Source organism: Delphinus delphis, chromosome 15 (genome assembly GCF_949987515.2).
Source record: "Delphinus delphis chromosome 15, mDelDel1.2, whole genome shotgun sequence".
Lineage (NCBI taxonomy): Eukaryota > Metazoa > Chordata > Mammalia > Artiodactyla > Delphinidae > Delphinus > Delphinus delphis.
The window spans coordinates 32,005,753-32,022,313 of record NC_082697.1 but is presented as its reverse complement, the minus strand read 5'-3'; the positions used below and the strand labels follow the sequence as shown (position 1 = coordinate 32,022,313).

The 16,561-nt window shown below is 44.1% G+C and overlaps 1 protein-coding gene across 1 annotated transcript in view; it reads right to left on the bottom strand.

Moving 5' to 3' along the window:
* The window catches only part of CDS2 (CDP-diacylglycerol synthase 2), a 68,341-nt gene that overhangs the window by 26,082 nt on the left and 25,698 nt on the right, over positions 1-16,561 (bottom strand). The gene's annotated exons all lie outside the window — the stretch shown is intronic.

Genomic DNA, 16,561 nt, shown 5'->3' with positions numbered 1-16,561 from the left:
ATTCAACTACTCCAGATGGACTGCTTCCTTAAAGTACCTCCGCACCAAAGAGCTCTCCAGAGGACACGGAAAGACACACGTGCGGAAGGTTCAGCTTTTGAAACCTAACTGGCTCTGAACCGTTTCACCCCCAGACAATACTATTTACAATGAGCCACAGGGGTCTTTACAGAGAACACACCACTGCCAGCCTTGGGCCCAGATAGGGCTCCTGTGGGAGGACAACTGTTCCCAGGACACCAGCACTGGAGCCTCCCACGTGCTGCCATCCCCTTTCCTCCCCCTCCTCGGAGACCTTGCTCCACTGATCTCCCCTCCCTCCCCTCTGTCCTCCCGCCTCCCCCTCACCCCTGGCCCTCATTTACACCATCCAAACAGGCTCATCCAAGGAAAGCTCCCTCTTCCCCTTTGGGGAAGGATGAACCTTTGGGAAGAGCTTTGAACACCCCAACCCCTCCCTTGACTGACCTTCACCCTTGATGGGCTTTCATTCCTCCCTCAACCGACCTTCATTCCTCAAGCCACACCAAGCCACCTTCATCCCCGGGCATTCCCAGACCTCCACGACCGGCACAGCCTTGCAGCGGCTTCTGATGCTATTATCGAGACACACTCTTCCTTTGGCTTCCAAGCAGCACATCCTCCTGGTTTCCCACCTGCCTCTCTAGCCAGGCCTTCTTTAGCCAGCTCCTCCTTGGCAGCTTCCTCTTCTTCAGTCTGTCCCTTAACTGAGGGACTCCACGAGGTTCTGTGCTGGGCACTCCTCCTGTTCTACTGCCCACTCTCCCTGAGTAATCTCATTCACTCTGATGCCTCTAACTGCCTCTTCTTGAGCTTCAGACCCACATATCCAAACATACTGGATGTTCCCACCTTGGATGTCCCAAAGACACCTAAAATCTTCTGTGTGTTCAAAACCAAATTCATTCCCTTTCCCCTGAATTGGCAATTGAGAAAGGTGGCCATCATCCTTGGTGCTTCCTGCCTTGGCTCCTATCACCAGGTCTGGGATCACTACCTCCAAAACAGCTTTTAGCTCCATCTATTCATTCCCCTTGCCTCTAGACCCCCCTTAACTCAAGCCAACATTGTCCCCCCTGGATAACTGTGACAGCCCAACCAGCCACCTCATCTCTGGCCTTAGTCTATTCCTACCTCCACTCTACTCTTCACACTGCACCAAGAAGGACCTTCCAAAAAGAAAATCTGACCATGTCAACTCCCTGTGCAATACTGGAGCTCTCTGGGCTAAACTGAGGTGATTTTTCCACCTCTAAAGGATAGACTAAACTACAGGACAGATTTAAACTTTTTTTTAATGGTCTACAAGCCCCTTTGGGATCATGGTCTTGTATACCCTTCCAGCCTCGTCTCTCTCAGCCATTCTGAACTACAGTCAGTTCCTAGAACAGGCTGTACTTTCTTACCTTAGGCCTTTTGCTCATTCTGTCCCTACCTAGAACAGTCTCTGCAAATCACCCTCTTCAGAAACTCATCTCTCTTCTGGCCAACTATTATTTACTTCAGATCTCAGCTAAGAGATACCTTTCTCTCCAAACCTTCTGCCATGTGTCCCAGTGGCCCCCATCCTCCCTCAAGAATGCACCCCACACTGTATGGTCTCCTCCTGTAGACCACAATCTGGGTGGGGGCAAGGGGGAAATATTGACTTCCTCACCACAGTACCCCCTACATCTGGCATGGTGCCTACAGAGAAGACAGAAAGTCTCACCACATCTGCCTAAGCAGCCACAGACAATCATTTGGAGAGGACCCAGGGTTTACTAGATTGGCAGATAGCCGAGCGACATACAGCAATTCAACATTTTCCACGCTCTTAAAAGCACTATATGAGGCATTATAGGGCTGCAACCCATTGTCCCACTGTTCATCTCCTCTTCTTTCTTAGAACAGAAGCCCTGATTTTTAGCTGGGCTTAGAACCAAGACTGCATTTTCCAGTTCTGGTCAATGAGATGTTAGCAGAAGCACTGTGTGCAATTCTACCATTTTTCCTTTATGCTGACTGGAATGTGGAAAGGCTAGTTGGAGCTCCGGCAACCATCTTGGCCCATGATGTGAAAGCCACCTATTACCAATGACTAAGCAACAAGATAAAAGGAGGAGACCATCAAGGACAACTATGTAGCACGACAAAAATGGTATGGGTCCTGGACTGCTTATTACATGAGAAAGAAGGGCATTTCTATCTTGGTAAGCTAGTGATATTCTGAGTTTTCTGTCATTTGTGGCCAAATATGTAAGTGATAGAGGGGACTAAAAGAAGCACAGGATTTGTGATAGAGGTATGTCTGAGAAGGAGTTCAGAAAAGGAAGATGCAGCCTGCTTGAATACAAGGTTTTCTAATTCAGACAGACACTGCTGGATTAGGTCCCAACCTCCTCAAACCTGCTCTCTCATACATTAAACCAAGAGTTTGGATGACACAGGATAATTCCTGTTTGTTCTTTCTCCCAACACTCTCCTACCTCCCCCCATTAAAGCCTCCCTCTGGAGTAAATGTATTTGTTTACTAAAAGAACAAGCATACAACTCTAACCTAGTACCAATCATCATCAAAAGATATTACTTAATTCAGGATAGAGACTACCAGAGCTGGAAAAATCACCTCTGTCTCCTGGGAGGCTCTGCCCACAGTTCTGTTCTAATGATACCACTTGTTTTCCACTGTCCTCCAGAGTCAAAGCAAGACACCAAAAATTAGAAGCCCCGCTGGAGTCCAATAGGTCCTCTTATCATCAGTTACCTAGTCAGGCATCTCTATTAGTATTTAAGAAAAAATGAGTCCATCCTGGGGGAGAAAGTAGTTTTTTTTAAGTTTCCTCTTTATTAGAATAAGGCTCTTGCAAAGAAGAAAGTTTATCAAATATTACCAAAAGATCTAATAAGATGGTAAAGAAAAATATATTTGCAATCTCAAAATTGGGCTCAAGTGTACTCCCTAGACCTCAGCCAGAAAATGAAACCAGGACCAGCTGCTGGATTCCACATCTGATGAACCCCTAAACTATAAACCGACATCCAGTACGCCCCTCAGTGTCATGCATCTCCAACAGTTCTTACTACAAAGATTACTAGACAAGGTAAGTGGACATGAGAGCTAATGTCCCCAGTATCTCATGCCTCAAGCTCCCCTGCCCCTGTGGGTAGGCAAGCACCCTGAGCTGTTTACAGTATTAGAATAGTATAGTGTCACTTTATTTTAGTGTCACTATTCCTGATTCATAGCCAACAGTCATAGAAACAAGTGCCAATCAAATATACTGAGGACAAAAAATTAACAATGTTCTCATCCCAAAATTTCCATATTAGTTGTAGAAGAAATTATGAGAGCAACAATGCAAAATAGTTTTTGATAAATGACTAAGATCCCTGGGAAAAGGTGAAATAGGAAAATGAGAAAGCCATTTAAGAAATATAATACTCCTAATGATCAAAGATGAGACAATTTGAGCATTAAAATAAATAATAAACCAAAAGTGATATAAACACAAAAATATGAAAATCTGAGCTCATAATGATAACTGTGCAAAGCCACAGAGACCACCTTTGAAGGTTGCTGGGACACCAGATCATCTTTTGAAAACCAATCATTAAAAGGAAAAGTATGTTTATCGCACCCCTTCTGTACAATGGGTACAAAGAAATTGATTAAACTATTCTCTTTTGTCTTTGAAAAGTTCCTTTAATACAAAGGTTAAAAAAAAGAGTGCCTGATCAGCTCAACTGCATATGACTTTCAGATATCCAGTACCTCAGCAGAGAAAAACCAATGTGCCCTCAAGTGTGATGTCCCAGACTCTGGGGACTAAAATGAGTCTAAAATTTCTAACACATGAAGTAAATAAAACAACCTCAAAGATGCCAAATCGAATGGACATTCCAGTCTTCATCTTATGCAGGTCTTCTTCACCTCTTGGCAATATTAGATCTAGCTGACCACTTCAATATTCTTCTCTCAGCTTCCACGATACATACTTTCCAGGTTCTCATTCTACCTGACTGGCTGCTCTCAGTCTCCTGTGCTATTTTTCCCTCTACCTGTCCTCTAAATGTTGATCTGGCCCTGGGCTCAATTCTGGACCCACTACACTCTCTCCCTTAAGTATTACCATCCAGCCCCTTGCCTTTAATTACCAATACCACACCAACAACTCTGATGTTTGTATCACCAACCCCAACCTCTCCTCCAGCGCCAGACCCAACTGCTATATTTCCAACTACTTACTGACATCTCCACTAGAAAGTTCTCACAGGCATCTCAAACATATCTGAAAAAAACTGCTGACATTACCCACGAAACTGTTGATCCTCAAGTGCCTAGCTAGCCAGTTGATGGCGCCACAATCTATATCCTGCCTAAGCCAGAAACCCGGGAGTCATGCTTAATTCCTCTCTCCTCATCTTTCCCCAGGTACTGGACACTGCAGCTGACTCCCTCCTAAAATCCATTCTACTCCCCTTGCATGGTGTGTAGTAGCCTGTGCAAAATAATCATTTTAATCCCATGCTCTTTTCCACAGCGACAGGTTCACGAACAGGCATTTAACCCCAGCATAACCCAATGGGGAACATGACTGTTCTGGAGTAGGCACTTGGCCTAAGATAGTATAATCAAATTAGAACTCTAGAATCAGTTAGATGACTGTGGGGAGAGACACTTGAGCTCTCTTTCCCCCACCAGCCTGAGGAAAAGGGGAACAGGTGGAGAGGCAGAGCCCCAGGTGCTACCAGCACTAGCCTGCATCTTCATGGGAGTCTTCAGATGATGCCAACACCTGAAAGCCACAGTGGAGTGAGGACCAAGAATGGCTTAAGCCAATGAATTGCATGATCTGCATGATTATCTGCAACTGAAAAACAATTCAAGTTCTCTTGGTTCTACAGCCAAAATATATATTGAACATATCCTTTCTATCTCCTCGGTCACTAGGCTCATCCCAGCCCCCATTATCTCTCATCTGCAACAGTCTCCTAATTGCTCCTTCCACCCTCCACTCTCCTCACAAATAGCCAATGATCTTCCTAAAATACCTACCAGTGCATGCGTCTCCCCCATTTAAAACCCCTTTAATGACCTCTCACTATCTTAACTTAACTTACCAGATCCCAACCTACCTCTCCTAGCCCTTCCCTGCACCAGTGATCTCCAGGGAGGATAGACCCACAGCCACAGTGGCCTTTCTGCTGTCTCTCAATACACTGACCTAACTCCTGACTCAGAGCCTTCACCCCGACTCTGGAATGTTCTCACTGCTCAATCAGCCACCTCACTCAGTCTCCATCCAGACAGTCCCTCCTCAAAGAGGGCTTTTCTAACCACCCTACTCATAAAAGAATGGCTCAACTCCACCTCCATCATTCTCTATCTCCTTACAATGCTTTCTTTTCTTTATAGCACTTACTAATGCCTGAAATTTATTATCAATAAATTTGAAGGCACTAGGGAATGCATACCGCTTCAACCCTTATCTGGTCTTGATAAACATTTTTCTTAAAGTAATACATATTCCTTAAAGATAACTGGGATATGCATCTTTAGAACCTCCAAATTATCCAAAATAATTAACGTTCTGATGTATTTCATGCTAGTCTTTTTCTACGTATACATGTTTTTGGGGGGATAACAGCTGTAATCACACTGCACACCCAAGTCCTGTTTTGCTTCCTAGTCACCTCTGTCATCAATGACTTAGGTGAAACCACTGACGGCAGACTGATAAAACATGCGGGCAACACAAAGCTCAGAAAGATAGACAAACACTTAAAAATATCAATGTGCTAGAAAGACGGGCCAATTATACAAATATAAAATTAGACTGCAATTAACAGAAGACTTCAACCACCAGTTCAGAAGCATAAAATGAGGGAGATATAGCTTAACAGTAACATATACACCCGAAGACTTAAGGACTTTGACAATCACAGATTAGTTTGAATAACAAAAACAAAAACTGATCCAATTGGTTCAAAACAAGACAACAGGCCCAAAATGGAGTCACTTATATTAAGTTCCCATCACCAAACCGAGACAACCTACAGCTTTGGCTCTCCTAGAAATGGAATCTTAAACCAGTCAGTCAGGAGTTACCTAATCAGCACTATTTTGGGTAATGTGCCTGACAGACCCCTACCATATCCTAAAGAAAAGTAACTTTGCAGTAACTAATCTACTTTTTTGCCTAGTGTTAAGTCCCTTGTTCCCACTCTCTCCTGCCTATAAAAGTCTTTCATTCTGTACTGCTCTGGGAGCTCATTTCTGTCTGCTACAGTGGATGCTGCCTGATTCATGATCATTGAATGAAGCCAATAATATCTTCAAATTTTACTCAGTTGAACTTTTTTATTTTAAAAAAACAAACCTGGGCTTCCCTGGTGGTGCAGTGGTTGAGAGTCCACCTACTGATGCAGGGGACACGGGTTCGTGCCCCGGTCTGGGAGGATCCCACATGCCACGGAGCGGCTGGGCCCGTGAGCCATGGCCGCTGAGCCTGCGCGTCCGGAGCCTGTGCTCCGCAACGGGAGAGGCCACAACAGTGAGAGGCCCGCGTACCGAAAGAAAAAAAAAAACACCTTAGGTTGTATTAACACAGGCATGGTCCTGCTCTACTTAGCGTTGGTGAGACCTTACCTAGGGGCAAATATGTCCAGTACAAAGGTTAAAACAGTAAGGAGATACAAAAGAAACAAGACTGTAATAGAAATAGATGAAGAAACCAGAGAGGCTGAGCCTGGGGACCACTGAGAAATGAACATGGCATCACTGTATTGATAAAAAAGCAGAAACAGGTTTTATGTCCCTAGCCAAGGAAAATTACTAGGTAAATTATGGTAAACCAACTTTCTGTGCAGCTATTAACAATACAACTATAAACACCATGCAGCAACACGAAAAAGGCAGAATGCAAAATTATGTCTATATGGGGTTTTAACTACATAAAGCTTGAAAACAGTTGACATATGTATCAGTTATCAATCTATTGCCTCTCGGACTGGATCTTTGGTGATACTGTTGGGCTTGGATCAATCCTGGTATACTGCACATGTAGTGTTTTAATACCCAGCTTTGGTTCTCCCTTTTGTGATAACAGTTCTTTAATTTTGTTTTGGGGTAATCCTCTCTCCACTCCCACCCAGTGTAGGCAGGTAATTTATAACTAATTAGAGCACTGTGCTCCCTAGACCACAACCACTGGGTGAGAGGTAAACACATGATCCAATCATAGCAATTCCTTGTACTTCTGGAGCCCCGAAGAAGAAGGCATAACCTTGTCAATGGGACCTTCCACCTGCTGGAAAATCCTGTAACCATGTGAAACCTAGAAATGAAGCCAACGTGAAAGAGAACCAAGAGATGGAGGGAGACTGGGGCTTGATGACATTGAGGCACTAGATTAAACTAGGCCTGAAGCTAGAACCTCCTTGGTCTTTAAATTACATGAGCTAATAGAGTCCTTTTTCCCTTTTAATCAAGTTTGAGAAGCTTCTTGCATTTATAACTGAAACAGTCTTATTTTATTCCTCTCCTCACACTTCTGTTCTTCTTCCCCACACTTCCTAAATGCCAGTGTTCCCCAAGCTTGTATTTCTGTAGTGCAGTGTACTGCACCCTTAGTACCATCAGTCTCTCTTCTATGGACCTACCTTCCGTAACACTAGATATATCCTCTCTCCCAAGCTACAGCACTACATTTCAACACGTCAACAAGACACCTCTATGTCCAACCAGCACCTCAAAACTCAACAGGTCCAAAACGAACCACCTCCTTTACCACCCACACTAGCTCTTCCTCCTGTTTCTATCAGAATCGAATCTACCTGAGATGTGCTCCATAGGGAACAGTGACCTCATCACCACCTCCAAATCCCCCTCCCTACACCCCATCTGTCCTCAAACTGTGTGATCCTAACACTCCAGGGTTTCTCTTTATTCCCACTCTCACCCCTAGTATGCTTGCTAAAGTTTGTATGTCAGCCCTTCTCTACTACACTGGCCTCCCAATTGATTTCTCCACTAATTCCTCCCTTCTCTAACTTATTCCCCACACACTCCCAAATTAATCTTCATAAAGCACAGCTCTGATTACACGCCTCATCCACTCATTTTTGCCCAGTGAACTAATGACAAATGGCCTCTCACCTCAGGTCCTCCAAGATCCGTCCACTACACCCAGCACAAGCCACATGCTCCAACCAAGCACAGCTACTCATTGGCCCTGATTACCTCCCACCCTGTTCTCTTCTCCAGCTTTGTTCCCAGCCTTTTTTCCTCCTTGCTCATCCTTCAGGTCCCATCTTAGGAGCACTAAGACTCCTCAGAGAACGTCTTCCCTGATTTCCACCTGCAGCAAACAGGAAAAAAAAAAAAACACCCCTCCCCAAAATAAATTGACTTCCTAGAAATCTGTGAATATTACATTACATGGCAAAAGAGTAAATATTACCTTATATGGCAAAAGGTGTGTTAATTAAGTTAAGGATCTTGAACAGAGGTGCTTATCCTGATTATCCAGTTGGGCCCTAAATGGAATCACATGTGTCCTTATAAGAGCGAGGCAGAGGGAGATCTGATGCAGAAACAAAGGAGAAGACAATGTGAAGAAAGACCAGAAAGAGAGAGTGAGAGAGAGAGAGATGTGGCCACAAGCCAAGGGATGCCAAGATGTCACCAGAAGCTGGAAAGGGGCCTGGCATGGATTCGCCCCTAGAGCCTCTGAAAGGAGTATGGTCCTGCCAATACTTTGATTTCAGGCTTCCAGCCTCCAAAAATTGTGAGAGAATAATTTCCTGTTGTTTTAAGCCACCGGGTTTGTGGCAATTTGTTAGAACAGCTCCAGGAAACTAATACCCGACCCTGCTCACCAGTTTCCTCTTTCAATAAAGTTCCCACAGCATATTATGTGTCCTTCCTCCCACTAATTTTTGCACTTTGTAGTCATGTTCAGAGGGCATAATCTCAACATAATCTAATTTAGATTTCAAGCTCATCAAAAGTAAGGACTGGGCTTCCCTGGTGGCGCAGTGGTTGAGAATCCACCTGCCGATGCAGGGGATGCGGGTTCGTGCCCCGGTCTGGGAAGATCCCACATGCCGCGGAGTGGTTGGGCCCGTGAGCCATGGCCACTGAGCCTGCGCGTCCGGAGCCTGTGCTCCGCAACGGGAGAGGCCACAGCAGTGAGAGGCCCGCGTACCGCAGGAAAAAAAAAAAAAAAAAAAGTAAGGACTGCCCTATTCATCTTTCTTTACCTTGAGTGCTCTTGGCCTAGAAGCTGGTTAAAGCTCAATGAGTGTTTTTTTAAACTCACTGAATTTTAATCAAATTCATCAACCTTTATCTACAAAACCTAGAATAATGGCTGCCACCATTTGGGTAGGAAAGACAACTTTAGAGCTACAGTTACACAATTACAACTAATGACTAAAAGGACTAAATTTTCAGCCCTTCCCGAAGATTAAAATTATTTGGGGAGGGACACCCATAAAACCCAGGTGATAATGAGCTGTATTTCTGGACAGCAACTAATGTGTTGTCAGGAATAAAGAATAAGTTGGCAGAGTGAAACCTTTTAAGCCCAAAATGGTTCAATGCTGCAAGAACATATAGGTACACTCATTTCCCTTGAATAATGGGAAATACTCCAGGCAGAATCAGAACACATCTGTCCTTTAAGCCAACTGGACTGCATGCTGGAAGGTCCCTTCCAATGCTCACACTTTGAAATGCTACCTTCATATTAAGAAACACTTGCTTTATTCTTCTTTGTAAGATCATTACTACCTGAAATTATTACACATTTTTCTGTCTCCTCCACTAGAACATAAACTCCATGTGGAAGGGACTTTTATTTACTGCTATATCCCCATGGCCTACAACACTGCCTGGTACATAGAAGGTCCTCAATCAATGTCTCTGTACAAAGGGAGGAAGGGAAGAAAGAAGACAGCTTAAGGAATGACTAAGGAGTTATCCACTTCTGAGTCTGTAGGTTAAAATGGCAGGCATAAATATCACACCACAATAGCCAACCACTTTGCACAAAATGTCTCCATCTCATGTCTGCAGGTTCTATGTGGAAGGAATGTGAAAGTCTTAAGAATGTCATAAGGATGAGCCATCAAACAGGAGAAGAGAGGTGGGTAGCAGAACTGAGAAGACAATCTCAAGCAGCTGCTGACTGCCTTTCCCTCCATGCATTCGTGCAAAAAAGGAATACATGCCTCCTGCAGCTTGGGCTTCCAGAAGCTGAGTTCTCCACCAAGCTAGTTTCTGCTCCAAGCACAGACAGACAGATGCATCAACCAAAAAAGAAATTACTCGCCACCTTAATAACATAGGCAACAGTGACTGGCGGCCACTTATTCTTCACACGGAACCGGCAGGCTGTCACCTCTACCCAACTCGATCTCAGCTGAGGGTTGAAGGTTTGATGAACAGAATAAACTCTAACATCTCTGTTATCTAGTATTAAGGAAAAACCTGCTAATCCATAGTGAAATTTCTAGATAACCAAAACGTACCTGCTTCATCAATAAAAAATGGTTTTCTTTTAAAGCTATTTAAAAGCAAATCTTCTACCCAAAAATGATTAACCACCTCTGCAAAAAGGATGCTTAACCTATTATTCTACGTTTCCTTTGTTAAAAAATAAAATTCAACAAAGTATATTTTAAAGATCTTTTTGGTTGTATTCAATCATGATCAGGCAGCATCCAACTCAGCAGAAAGAAATAAGCTCCCAGGAGCTGCACAAAATGAAAGGCTTTTATAGGAAGAAGGGAGTGTGAACAAGGAAACTATACTAGCAAAAAAGTAGATTGGGGGAATTCCCTGGCAGTCCAGTGGTTAGGACTCTGCGCTTCCACTGCAGGGGGAGGGGTTCAATCCCTCATCAGGGAAATAAGATCCCAAATGCTGTGCGCAGTGAGGCCAAAAAAAAAAAGGTAGATTGGTTATTGCAATATTACTTTCCTTCAGGGAATGGCAGGGGTCTATCAGGAGATTACCCTAAATAGTGCTGATTAGGTAACTCCTGAGTGACTGGTCTAAGGTTCCATTTCTGGGAGAGCCAAAACAGTACCTAGGTCTCTTTGGTGATGTGGAGCTTAGCATAAGTGACTCCATTTTGGGCCTATTGTCTTGTTTTTAACACCCTGAATTCCCATTGCTCTTCCACCTGTGCAGATCTCAGGAGCTAATGAATGAAGAGGCTGTCTTCCCCAGTAATACAGACCCTGTGCTTTAGTGCTCAGGTTTGAATCCTAGAGTTTATCCTCCCTCAGTATCAGGCTACTGACATATTTGCCTTGAGAGCACTTCCAAGCTGCCTCTCTCCCAGAGAACTCTATCAGGGGTAGAGCCTCTATCCAAGGCTCTGAGAACTAGGCCTGAGCTAAGAATGGACAGCGCCAGTGAACTGTTCACAGCCTGAGAGAGTGCTCAGGCTCAGTGCCCAGTCAAGGATTTCTGGGCATAGACTGTGGATATCAGCCCCAGCTGTTCTCAGAGCATTTACTCCGAGAGGTCCTGGCTGGGAGCAACAATCTCTTAACCAGAAAGGCTTAAGGACAGCTCAGTACTTAGGCCTTACAGGTAGGTGAACCTGAGAAGGACACAGGGCAGGAAGAAATCTACCCATAGGCTTCCACAGGCAGGGAGGGAAATCCAAGTCACCACAGTGCTCTGCTGCACGGTGAGAGTGGAAGCTGTGTTCATGCAGTCCAAGTTGCTTGTCACACCTGCATGCCATCATTGAGACTCAGGGCAGGCCACCCCAAAATATGTCACAATGGTATATTGATTATTTTGAATTAGTTATTTAAGAAACAGCCAATGCAAGAAGGACACTTTGACCCTCCTTGCTGTCCCCTGAAAGCAGGAAATCTCTCATGTGTAAGGTGCACTCCCTGCATCTGGAGCTTTAGGAGGACACTCTTATAGCCAAGTGATAGGGAATTCAGCCAAGAAGCCTATATAAACAAACCTTGTTAACTTCTTTAATTTACTACCCCAAGCCCAAACGCTGTTTACGTTCTTCACTAATTGGGCACTGAAAACCTAAGCTTCTTCATCCTGTCAATTCTTCACAAACCGTCTAAAAAGTATAAAAGCTGCGTGCTGTGGCCACTTCTTAGGTCCCATTCCTATGGGACCTCCATGCGCATGAATTAAAATTTCTTTTTCTCCTGTTAATCTGTCTTGTGTCAATTTTATTATTAGTCCAGCCACAGAACTTAAGGGGGGTAGAGGGGGAAATTTCCTCCTCACCGACAACAGTAATTTTTAGTTTAGCCTTTTTATGCATTTAAATTTTTACCTGATATTCTGTAGTGTGTCCAAATTTTGTGCATCTGAACCATTTAGTTTTACTGTCTTTTTATTTTCATAAACTCTAAACACTTTTCAACAAATGTTGGGATTGATACTAAGCACATCATGTATTAATGCAGCATAGTACTTCAATACTAAAAATAAACACTGACCTGCCAATGTTTTCTTTTTGCTCCACTACTCTAGTCACTAAGCTCAACAAATTCCTCCTGAAACCAGAGGCCTGGTTCAGACCACCCAGCCAGTTGCTAATCTTCACAGCTGACTTAACACCACTCAACCTCCCGACCACTTTACGTCTAGGAACAGCCAAGTCTGACAGCAACTGGGAGTTTATATGACCAAGAGGTCATAAAGGAAAGCTGTGCCTTTGGGCTCTGCTTGCTTTGTTACCCCAGTTTTGCCAGCCTGCCAGGAACCCCCATGACAGATCAACCTGCCTGCAGCTCATGGGAACTACAGAAATTCAAGACAAGGAGCCCAACTCCAGGGACTTCATCTGCTGAGGAGATAGCAACCAGGATTTGAACAGTCAATTTCCACAGAAGCATGGAGAAGGGAGGAGGATGAAGAAATGGGGTGCAGGAGTCAAGAGGGCTCCACAGAGCAGGCTGGGGCTGAGCCGGGCCTCAGGGGACAAGGCATCCATGCCACACAGGCCTCATACCAGTGTAGCTTCCAGCCTGCTTGCAGCCTGCAGGGCCTGCGCTGGCTGAGATGTCCCTGATTCCAGTTTGCAGGCCCAAGGAACTCAGTGGCCACTGTCACCAGCTCCTTTCTCACAGACTGGTGCAGAGTGAGGTAAAGGCTTCCCCACTGCCCTCCCAACAGCCCTGTTGGCTAACCCTGAGACATTCATAGGTCCTCCTGTGTTAGGGACTCTCTGGCCACATCGTGACTGAGGAAACGAGGAGGCCAAGGAGGCAAAAGGCTAAGGCAAAGAGCATGGAACTCAGATTCAGCCCACCTGGGTTCAGAATATAGCTTGAATTTCAAGCCTTTTTGCTCATCCCTATAAAATAGGAGCTTCTGATAATGCAGAAAGCCCAAAGCTTCTGATAATGCAGCAAGCCCACTTCTAGACATGTATACAAGTGGCCGGCTGGTCACTGCATGGTCAGGCCTTGTAATAATGTCACAGGCCTACTGAGCACCCCACTGCCCAAATTCCTGCCAGGCTGTCACAGTGGCATGTCTGTGAAAAATGGATAATCATTTCCAAAAATCCTTTAAGAACAATACCAGTTTAGATCTTTCAACTTCTTTACTAAAAAAAAACAAACCTTATAATTAGTAAGAAAAATGTGAACATACCAATAGAAAATTAAGCAAAAGAGAAAGACAATTTGCCAAATACAAATAAATATTTACAAATATTTGTAAATGATGTAAAAAAAATGGCCACGAGAAACGATTTTCCTCACATCAGATTGAAAGAATAAAAAGAATATTCACTGTGGACCGGGGGCGGGGGGTGGGGGTGGGGGTGGGGGTGGGGGGGCAAAAACCAGTGCACTCATGGAAATGTAAATTAGGACCACCTTTCCGAAAGGCAATTTGGAAATAGGTACAAAGAGCCTTTAAATGGTTCACATCTCCTCTGATCTAGTCATTCCATACTGAGACACTACCCTAAGTGAATGTCTAGAGAAACACAATTTATGAGAATGTTCATCACAGCATTATTTATAGGAAGAAACAAACTATATGTCCAACAATAGAAGATTCTGCCATGATCTATTCAACAAAGATAGGGAGGAATGCCAAGCAGCCATTTTAAAACCACAGGAAAAAGATTAGCAGGACATGATGAAAATGTTAACAGCAGTTATATTCTGGGTAGTGAAATTAATGTAGTTTATATTCATTTATACTTTCCTGTCACCTCCACATTTTCCACAAAACAAGTATTGCTTCCATAATTTAAAAAGTACAGAATGGATATATCTAAGCCTCTCACCCCTCTGTGCTGACACCTTTACTGGCTTCCCCTAAACTCTGTGGCAGGGCACTCAAGGCTTCCCCATTGTACTTTGGGACCCTTGACTCATTCTCTGTCCATCCTTCCCAGCAGATTCCTGCTCCTGCAACTCAATGTCACCACCCCTGTACCAAGCCCTTTCCTCTCCCCCTGCCCAAGCGGTGCTAAACACCTCAGAATGATGAGTGAGTGAGCCCTGGAGTCACACACAGATGAACACACGAGGCAATATGAGACTCTTCGAAGCAACCAGAAAAACCAGCCCTAAGATCAGCTTCCACAACCACATTACCTGTGGTGAACTCATCAAAGCCAAGAGAGATTAGTGGACAACAAAGTCTGGAAATCCTGAGCCAGTTTCCCTGAAAAGGAAGGACCCTGAAAAATCCCAAACCATCCAATCTCAAACCATTCTATCCCCTTTTGGATCCCCAGGACACTAAAAATCTTTGTTTCTTCTATTTCAAATGATGGTTCATTCTAGTGTTTTGGATATATTAAGACCAATGAGAAATGTAAGAGTCATGTTAGAACACCAAACTGAATAATCAGAATAACTCTTCCCTGAGATCTAGGAAACAAGATGTCTAACCAAATCTCCCAGGACTCAGCAGGACCCTACAGAATGATGAGATGTCACTTGTCCGATGGAAAGTCCCTAGGAGAGGCTATATCTACAGAAGAAATGGTTTCTTTGTCAGAAGTTCTCAAAAAAACTACTCCCCAGGGGCACCTTTTCGATAGACCACTATGTGCGAAGTGAAAAGTGTCTGTACAGAGAATTCTGTGGAACAGACATGAGATAGAAATGGCAACTGTTCAAGAGAAGACTGGGTGTTTGGCTGACATCCCTGTAAAAAAACAAAGCTCGTGTGGCCCTTGATCTCCCAAAACTACAGGAGGGGAAAGACATCAACCCAAACATAGCACAGACAGGAACCTAGTGGGAGATTCTATTCAAAGTAGCCAAAGATCAGCAATGAAGGGGCTTCTACAAACATCTTCACACTGAGCACAGGATGAGACACTATAAACCACAATGGAAGGGAACAGAGAAGATTTATACCTTTGGAGTTAAGCCCATGGCAAAAAAAAATGGCCAGAGGCAATAAGAACTCCAGCCAGCCAGTCTCCACATGTAACATAATGAGACTATTTCTCAATCTTATCCTTTAGTTATTTTTCCACCAAGGACCTCTTATTTTGAAGAATCCAGTTATTAATAACTGATTTGTTTCTCCAAAGATAACTGCCACATTGCACATCCTCCTTAGGCTCTCTCAGGTTTCAATGCCAGCCCTGCCACCTCCAGCAAGTTACTGCTGCAACGCACAGGAAACATACATTTCTGATGCAATAGTGGGAAGGGGGTGCATGTGCAATGATAACTTTTATCCAAAGGCATCTTGTTAAAGCCACACCATTTCTGGCTATTCTCACACAATTTTGTAAGAATTCAAGATCATCATTTTGAACAACAATTATTGCTCCATCCTACAGAGAGATCAAAAGATATAAATTAGATGATGATAGACAGGAAACCGAGGGCCTGGTTCTTCCTCTAGTTTTAGAAAAGTGGTGCTGGACATCCATCTTGGGAGATACTAGTATGCAGTGACTTTTCTACATATTACTCCTTTGTTTACCAAACATTCAAGTAACAACCGTCCAAAAGATGCCTATGCCTCGAGGGCTCTCCCACTGAGGAGCAGGCAGCTGCCTGTGCTTGACCCTCAGTCCCTTCCTTCCTATCCCCAAACCTGCAAAACAGTCCCCCTTTTCTTGTTTCCTCACTTCCCATGAATCAGCTGCCTGCCACCACTAGAGAAGACCCTCAGCCACCACTGTTCTCTTCTCCTCTCTGCCCTCATTTTCCCCAGCTTTTCTTTTTCATTGCTTAGGAGATCTGCTGCCAATTTTTGATAGGCATCTTCAGGCCTTTGGAAGTGCTCAGAGGTCACTGGTTGCCCCAACATCCATTCTCCCTTTTTTCCCATTGTAATAGAACCCCAATGCTTAGCCAAGTGCATGACCATTTCCCAGCTTCCCTTGCAACCAGGCGAGGACAAGTGACAGAGTGTGGCCAATAAGCTATAAGCAGAAACAGTGAGTGCATTTTCTAGGAAATATCCTTACAGGAAAGGAGCAGGCCTCTTCTTCTCCTGCCCTTCTTCCTGCTTTCTGAAACATGGATGTGATGGCTAGAACTGCAGCAGCCATACTGTACTAGA